At 38.1% G+C, this 8,675-nt stretch overlaps 1 non-coding gene across 1 annotated transcript; it reads right to left on the bottom strand.

The window, feature by feature from the left end:
* Positions 1 to 531: 531 nt before the first annotated feature.
* Positions 532 to 638, bottom strand: LOC141715545 (small nucleolar RNA R71). Its single transcript, XR_012572303.1, has one exon. It is a non-coding gene; the product is annotated as a small nucleolar RNA R71 (small nucleolar RNA).
* Positions 639 to 8,675: the final 8,037 nt, after the last annotated feature.

Raw genomic sequence — 8,675 nt, 5'->3', positions numbered from 1 at the left:
GCGTTTATGCAAATATGTTCTTGCACCCGTAAGAGAAATCTAGATACGACTAAGGAGACAGATACAACTCTCGACTTTCCGGAGAAGATAGTTTTTGAAGATTCGGATAAAGAGAGTGAAAAGAAAGAACCTGTAACAATGGGTGATCGTATAGTTCAAGATGATCCAGCTCTTATGGACTTTTCTCGACCTAAAATTGATGACATTCAGTCAAGCATCATTCATCCGGCTATTCAGGCCAATACTTTTCAAATCAAGCCGGGCACTATTCAGATGTTGCAGAATTCTTTTTTTTTCGGAGGTACTGCGACTGAAGATCCCAACATGCATATCAGGAATTTTGTCGAGATCTGTAGTACTTTCAAATATAATGGTGTTACTGATGAGGTTATCAAGCTGAGGCTTTTCCCATTCTCTCTGAGGGATAAAGCTAAGGACTGGTTACATTCTTTACCAGCTGGGTCCATCACTACTTGGGAAGATCTCGCGCAAAAGTTACTGGTGAAGTTCTATCCAATGGCCAAGACTGCAGCTATGAGGAATGCTCTTACTCAGTTTACGCAACAATAAGGAGAATCTATGTGCGAAGCTTGGGAGCGCTATAAGGAGATGTTGAGAAAGTGTCCACATCATGGTATGCCTGACTAGATGGTGATCACTGGGTTCTATAATGGTTTGGGGGCCCAATCTCGGCTCATGCTCGATGCAGCTTCTGGAGGCGCTTTGTGGGCCAAAAGCTACACTGAGGCCTATAATCTAATTGAAACTATGGCTGCAAATAAGTATCAAAACCCAACTCAAAGGATGATGCCTGGGAAGGTAGCAGGTATTCTGGAAGTTGATGCAGGTATTGCAGCGCAGCTCCAAGCGCTGTCTATGAAGGTCGATTCTTTAGCCAACAATGGAGTCAATCAAATAGCTTTTGTCTGTGAGCTTTGTTAGTCCCTTAACAATATAGCAAGAATTACAGAAGGGGGGTTGAATGGAATTCTTGAACCTTTTTCTTGAAATAAAAATGTTCAACTTGAATATAGATATAATGTTTTGATTACCACAATGCGGAATAGAAACTTAATTGAATCAAAACATAAGTAATTAAAAACAAGAGTCTTTAAAAACTTTCTGGTGGATTTAAACAATTCCACCAGAGATATATATAATATATCGAGAGGACTCTTTGTGCAGGAAAGTACACAGCTGCTTACAAATTGAACTACTGAGAATACATGAAATGCTAATGATTCTGCTTACAAAGATTTCTCTGTTTTTGTGTTTTTCAGCTATCTCAGTTATTTTTCTATTTGCTACTCTCTTGGTTTATATAATACCAAGATTACAAAGTCAAAAAGACTGAACAAATATAAAAACTATCAGTCTTAAGCTTTGCTGCTTTTCGTCCTCTATTACCCAGTTAATGGGCTTCCACAGTGTGTTTGTATACATCTCGACGGCTGTGTGTCAGCTTTCACTATTCAACTGCTGTTTGAATTCTTCATATGATCATCCGTCGACTTTCAGAACATCCGTTGATGGTTTAATTGATCATCCGTTGACTGCTATATTAAATATCCGTTGATAGTCATTTGATCATCCGTCGATGGCTTTGTTAATCATCCGTCGGTAGCTATTTTGGCACTTGACTCTATTTCACTTATGCAGAATTACAAGACATCATTTATGTACAATTAATCAACCTATTCTGCATATCTAGTTAAAGTCAACATGACTTATATGCTACTACAGATTCTATACAAAGGTGCATACATAACCGTGCTACAAACTTATTATTATATAAGCTACTCATTCGATGGATAATAAGTTAATCATCCGTTGGGACTATAATGAGTTATCCGTCGGGACTATAATTCTTATCCGTCGAGTGCTACATAATTTCACTAAGTAAATTCTACTTAGATGTTTTGTTTATGTAATCATCAAGTACACAACATATGCACAACAATCTCCCCCAATTTATGTCTACTGTAATTGTAGCCATAAATTAATAGATACTTGATGATAACAAAACATCCTGAACATACATCTTTAAAGATAAGTAGATAAACTGAAAGTGCTTCAATCAAACAAAATATACAAAGTTTGGCTCACAGTCAATTCAAGATGCTCCTCTAGCCTGAGCAGATTTTTCTAGTTCCTTGAAGGTCTGGATCTTCTTCCAAGCTTTCTGTTATTTTCCTCAATTTGATTCTGGAGCTACCTGTGGAATTCCAGTTCATCAGATTCTGAGAGATCTAGCTTTTCTTGCATTTCCAACAGAGTCTCATTGCTAGAGATACTCAGTTGGTCTTCTAATCTGAAGAATCTTCTCACACCCTTGTCATCCATGAACTCCATCAGCCAGTAGGGCCTTAGATGCACTCTTCTCCCTGTATATGGGATGATTAGTGTCTTTGGGAGTGCATCCTTAGCTCTAACACTCCTTAGCTCTTCAATCTTCTTCAATACTAGTCTTCTTGCAGTTACATTGAACACAAAGTTTTTCTTGAAGGATGAATAGACTTTAATCAGCACAGCTTGGCTTTTTTGAAGAATCCAGTGAAGTGGCCACTGAATCTCCCTTCCTCCTTTGTACTTGAACACCAACCTTTCAGGTAGGTTTCTGTATGCATCAATTGCCCTTACTTCATCCAGTTCATCCAGATAAAGATTTAGATCTGAAAATTCTTTGATGTCACACCAGTACAAGTAGTCTCCCCTGTTGACCTTGGGTTGAGCTTTAACTACTGACTTGGATTTGAGAGGTGACAGCTTCACTTTCTTGATTGCCCTTGACTTTGTCCTTTTTGGCTTGCTAAGGATTGGTAAGTTGAAGTCAGGAATTGGTATATTATCCCACTCTATTGGCTCATCCTTTGGCACAATAGGTTCACCATGTATGTTCCTGTAGGGATCCACCAACCTTATGTCTTCAAATATCACAGAGGGCTTTGATGCTTGAGTTGTAGCTGGTGTGGATTCCTTAGGAAATTGATCTTCCAATTCCTTGTCAACAATATCCAGTTTCCTTTTTGTTCTTCTAGCCAATTCTTTCTTCCTTGGGGATTTCTTCTGTTCTTTAATTTTCTTCTTTGATTCAGCAGCTTCAGATGGTTGAAAGGGAATTTGTTGAGAAGAGTTTACAGCCTGTAGCTTGGCCAAGATAGCAATTTGTTCTTTCTTTTGTTTAGACTTCTTTGTATCTAGAGCAGCTTACCTCTTTTCCTGCTTTAATCTGGCTATTTCTTCTTTCTTTGCTTGAGCAAATTGTGGATGTCCAGCTACCACACAAATTTCCTTTCCATTTCTGAATATCTTAGCAATTCTCCTTTTTGAAGCTGAATCAGCTGGATCTTTATAGAAGATAATAGATCTTGACAGAAGCTTCTTTTCATTAGGCTTGGGTGTCTCATACACAGTGTCCATAGGGTTCTTCCAAGATGATTTTGGATAATTTGCCGTTGGTTTAAGAATTGTTTCAACCTTTGGAGACTTGATGCAGGAAGATTGTACTTTTTCCAGATAGTTCATGCTCATCTCATTCACACTAATTGGCTTGACATGAGAGTGATGGATGGCTGACTTAACTGGCTCCATGACTAGTTCAAACTTTTTCTGTATCTCCTCATCAATCTTATTCCAGTTGATCAAACTCAACTTTCCTTTTTCAGCAACTTTCAAATTTGATGCTGCTGCTTTAATTAGATCTATACCATCTACAACTTGTGGCTTGGAGACAGTAATTGAAGGTACAATTACTTTGCTGATTTGTACTTGAAGTTTCTCCCCCTCAGTTGGTCCTTTCTCCCCCTTACTTGATTCTCTCTCCCCCTTTTTGTTATCATCAAGTTGAGGAGTTAGGCCTTGTGCTTTAGCCAGTTGCATGAGAAGATTTGTCTGAGTGTGTTGATTTTGAAGAAGGATAGCCACTGAATTCTCAATAACTTGAACTCTGTCTTCCAGCTTGGCTAGCTTCTTTTCAGAATCTGATTCTCTCCTTAGTCTCAGTAATAGATCTTGCATGGTACCATATGGCATTCTTGAATCCAGCTTCTCATAATTATAAGTTTTCAAGTCAGCTATATCTCTTTTTAGTTCATCCACACTCAGATTCTATCTTAAGTGCTGGATCTTCATGAGATGTAGAGAGTCTAGGTGAGCTTGAAGAATAGCCTTGGTACCAGCATCTGAAGTTTCCTGAAGAGCCTTTTGAATAGCCATCACTTGCTTGACCAAAGATACACCAAATTGTCTTGGCTAGATCCTCCCTTATTTCTCCTGTACCTGCCTTTCTCTCATAATCTCTCTTTTGTTGCATCAGGGTCTCACCCTGGCTCCCCACCCTCACACCCTCACCTTCACCTACTAAGGTGGGACTCCTCTCACTCACTTTTGCCAATCCTGAATAAATGGATTGCTGAGATTCACTCTTTTCCTCTCCTTTTGCCTGGGAGCAACCCAGCCTCTCACTTAATGCACTCTCCTTTCTCAGTCCTAAAAGTGACTGTATTACCACTAAATCTTCTGCACTAGAAATAATTGAAGTTTGAAGTTGTGCAGAGACACTCGACGGATAAGTGATATCCATCGGGTGAGTGGTAAAGTTATCCGACGGATAACTACTGTTAAGCTTATCCGTCGGGATACAATCACTACTCGACGGATGAGCAATATCCATAGAGAGAGTAGAAATGAATGAGGTGGGAAGAGAAACTATTGTTGACTCTGTGTTGATTGAAGTTATTTGAGGCACAGATGTCACAATAGTATCTGAAAGAATTGGCAAGTGAGCCAACAAATCATCTAAAAGATGATGCTCAGTTGCACTAGATTTTGGATTCCCCAACAGAGTTAAAGAAGGGGAATCAGGAATTGAAGTTTTTATCATATCCACTTCCAGAGAGTTTGTTGGTGAGTATGGTGTTTCAGAGGCTTCTATTATAAGAGATTTTGGCTGTGACTCCACATTTATTGGAGCCACATCAAACTGAATTTGAGAAAGTGCAGGGACTGTGTCTTTAGCACCAGTTTGCACTGTGTGTGTGTCCTGTGCATCCCCAATGGTTTTGGATTTCTTCTTTCTTGTGTAATTTTGGGGTGAGCTTGTGTCCCCAACCCTTTTGGCCTGTGCTCTTGGCTGAGAGCTTTGTTCAATAGCCACATCCTTTTGGGAGGATGCAGCTAGAAGTGAGCTTTTGTCCTTTTTAAGCACTGTAGTTTATTGGGAAACTGCAGTGTGGCTAGGCTGGGATTCACTCAACTCTCTAACCTTATCCTTGGGGTTTCTTTGATGTTCACCCCTTCCCTCACCTAACTGACTCTCCTTCACACTCCCCTCTTTGGCTTTGTTAGATTTTTCAACTGGTACCTTTTGAGAGATACCAGAGGGGGTTTTCTTTGACTTGGATTTAGAAATTACAGTTGTTTTGGCAGCTTTGGTAGGCAACTGTTTGGTCATTGTCACAGTTGCCATAGCTACTCCTGAACTCAAAGAAATTGAGGAGATTGGAATAGTTGAGGGTATGGATGAACTTACCTCACTTACCTGAGGTGTCTGCATTACAGGAAAGTAGAACATTGGCACATCCCTATGATGGTTGGCTCTGTTCAAATCTGCAATGATTCTTCTCTCTTGAACCCAACAAGCTAATTTGTTGTTTGGGTTCTCAAGTACAATCTCTTGACAAAGATGGTTAGCCAATATCATGAAAAATCTAGCATAATATACATTCTTTCCCCTTTTGGCTAACTCACCTAGTTTAAAACCTAACTCATACAAGACAAGGTCACTGAAATTGTAAAATTTATCTATAACTAGCATGTATAGCATGTTAAGCATGGAAATGTTCACAGAATCAAAATTACTGATTTTTCCACAGAAAACTTTAGTCACAACATCACACATGAAACTCCATTCCTTCCTAAGACCTAATCTTCTAATATCAGTTAGCTTAGTAGTAGGAAGTGCATAATGCATGGAATTAAGCATATTGATAATATCAGTGTCATTGTGTGGTGAAGTTACATTATCATCAGGAATTTTGAAACATGCTTTTATCACATCACTATTGATATAAAACTCATTACCTTTGATAGTTAGAGTGATGGTTTTGTCAGTAGAGTTGTAGATTATAGTGGTCCACATCTCTTCAACAACTTCACAGAAAATTGTGGGTGATTCAAGCATTGCATAACTTAACTTGCAGTTCTTCACGAAGTCCATCATCTTGTGATAGTCTTCTGATTGCTGAATACCCTTATTGACCAAAGCAGTGAAGTTGTTCTTCTCATAAATGAACCCAGGCTGAGACATAATCTTTACTACAGGTGCCATTGTTAGAGAATGAAAGCTTGAAGAGAAAGAGAATATTTGCTTGAGAGAGAATGAAATTAAAGCAATTGAATTTGAGAATGATAAAAGAAAATAATTGGAATGAAATAAGCTTTTATACTATCTCAAAAACAACGAATGAAAATAATAAAGAAAAGTAAATTACCCAATAGAAATTGCCTAAAATAGCCGTTTTAAAAATAAACTGTAAAAATTCCACCCATTATCCGTCGTGTAATGCTTACAAACTGTAAGTATACTCGATGGATAATGTTCAGGGAATTAACGGTTAAGATTTAGACAATTCGATGGATGAGGATAAACTGTTATCCGTCGAGTTTTAAAAGATTCCAGAAAAGTAATTGATTTTTATTTGCAAATAGTATATCGATGGATGACTCAACTCGATGGATAATGGTCATCCGTCGAGATGCAAATTTTGACTTAGCCAAAATTTCATCCATGGCTAAAAATCAGCTAAATTTCTGGCTACATTTCAACTTGCAAAATAACTCAGATAAATTCAAGAGTAATTAAGCATACCTAACTCACTTACCAACCTTGAAAAAGTGGATTCATCCAGTGGCTTGGTAAAAATATCTGCAAGTTGCTTCTCACTTGAAACAAAATGTAACTCTACAGTACCATTCATTACATGTTCCCTTATGAAATGGTATTTGATGTCTATGTGCTTTGTCCTTGAATGTTGCACTGGATTTTCAGTGATGGCAATTGCACTTGTGTTATCACAGAAAATAGGAATCCTCTCAATTTGCAAACCATAGTCTAGCAATTGATTTTTCATCCATAAAATCTGTGCACAGCAACTGCCAGCAGCGATATATTCAGCTTCAGCTGTAGAAGTAGAAACTGAATTTTGCTTTTTACTGAACCAGGACACAAGCTTGTTTCCTATTAATTAACAAGTTCCTGTTGTGCTTTTTCTGTCAATTCTGCAACCTGCATAATCTGCATCTGAATAACCAGTTAGATCAAAACCAGAATCTCTAGGATACCAAATGCCAAGTTTTGGTGTTCCCTTGAGATATCTGAAAATTCTCTTAATAGCTATCAAGTGAGATTCTATAGGATCAGCCTGAAATCTAGCACATAAAAATGTAGCAAACATTATATCTGGCCTACTAGCTGTTAAGTACAGAAGTGAGCCAATCCATGCCTCTATAGCTTGAAATATCCACAGACTTTTCAGTAGTGTTTAATTCAAGCTTAGTTGCAGTGGCCATGGGAGTTTTTGCAGATGTGCAATTCATTAGATCAAACTTCTTTAAAAGATCAAAAATGTATTTAGTTTGACTAATGAATATTCCATCACTAACTTGTTTAACTTGTAAACCAAGAAAGTAAGTTAGTTCTCCCATCATACTCATTTCATACTTACTTTGCATCAGTTTGGCAAACTTTTTACAAAGTTTCTCATCTGTAGAGCCAAAAATAATATCATCTACATAGATTTGAACAAGTATGCTAGAGCCATTAACATTTCTGAAAAATAAAGTTTTATCTACAGTACCTCTTGTGAAGTGATTTTCCAAAAGGAACTTTGATAAAGTGTCATACCAGGCTCTAGGTGCTTGCTTTAGTCCATAAAGTGCTTTCAGTAGATAATAGACATACTCTGGAAAATTTGGATCTTCAAAGCCAGGAGGTTGACTAACATACACTTCTTCCTCTAAATCTCCATTAAGAAAGGCATTTTTGACATCCATTTGATAGACCTTGAAATTGGCATGGGCTGCATAGGCTAAGAAGATTCTGATGGCTTCAAGTCTTGGAACAGGAGCAAATGTTTCATCAAAATCTATTCCTTCTTGCTGGCAATAGCCTTTAGCAACCAATCTGGCTTTGTTCCTTACTACTATGCCATTTTCATCCATCTTGTTTCTGAATACCCATTTGGTGTCTATTGGATTCTTTCCTTTAGGCTTGGGTACCAGCTTCCATACTTTATTCCTTTCAAATTGGTTTAGCTCCTCCTGCATAGCTAAAATCCAATCAGGATCTAACAAGGCTTCTTCTACCTTCTTTGGTTCTTCCTTTGACAGAAAGCTGCTGTATAGACATTCTTCCTGAGTTGCTCTCCTTGTTTGAACTCTAGAAGAAACATCACCAATAATCAGTTCAAAGGGGTGATCTTTTGTCCATTTCCTTGGTTGAGGTATATTAGCTCTAGATGAAGAGACCTCATTGTTGTCTTGATGTGTGATTGAGTTTTGATTGCTAGAAACTCCCCCTGAGTTTGTGGATCTTTGATTTGAGAAAGGGGTACTTTCTATGGGTGATCTACCTTGACTTCCTACTCCTTTTGATAACCCGACGGATGGTGAATTTT

The sequence above is a fragment of the Apium graveolens genome, chromosome 3 (genome assembly GCF_009905375.1).
Source record: "Apium graveolens cultivar Ventura chromosome 3, ASM990537v1, whole genome shotgun sequence".
In the NCBI taxonomy this organism is placed as follows: Eukaryota; Viridiplantae; Streptophyta; class Magnoliopsida; order Apiales; family Apiaceae; genus Apium; species Apium graveolens.
The sequence above is the reverse complement of the archived record's forward strand: the minus strand, read 5'-3'. Positions and strand labels throughout refer to the sequence as shown.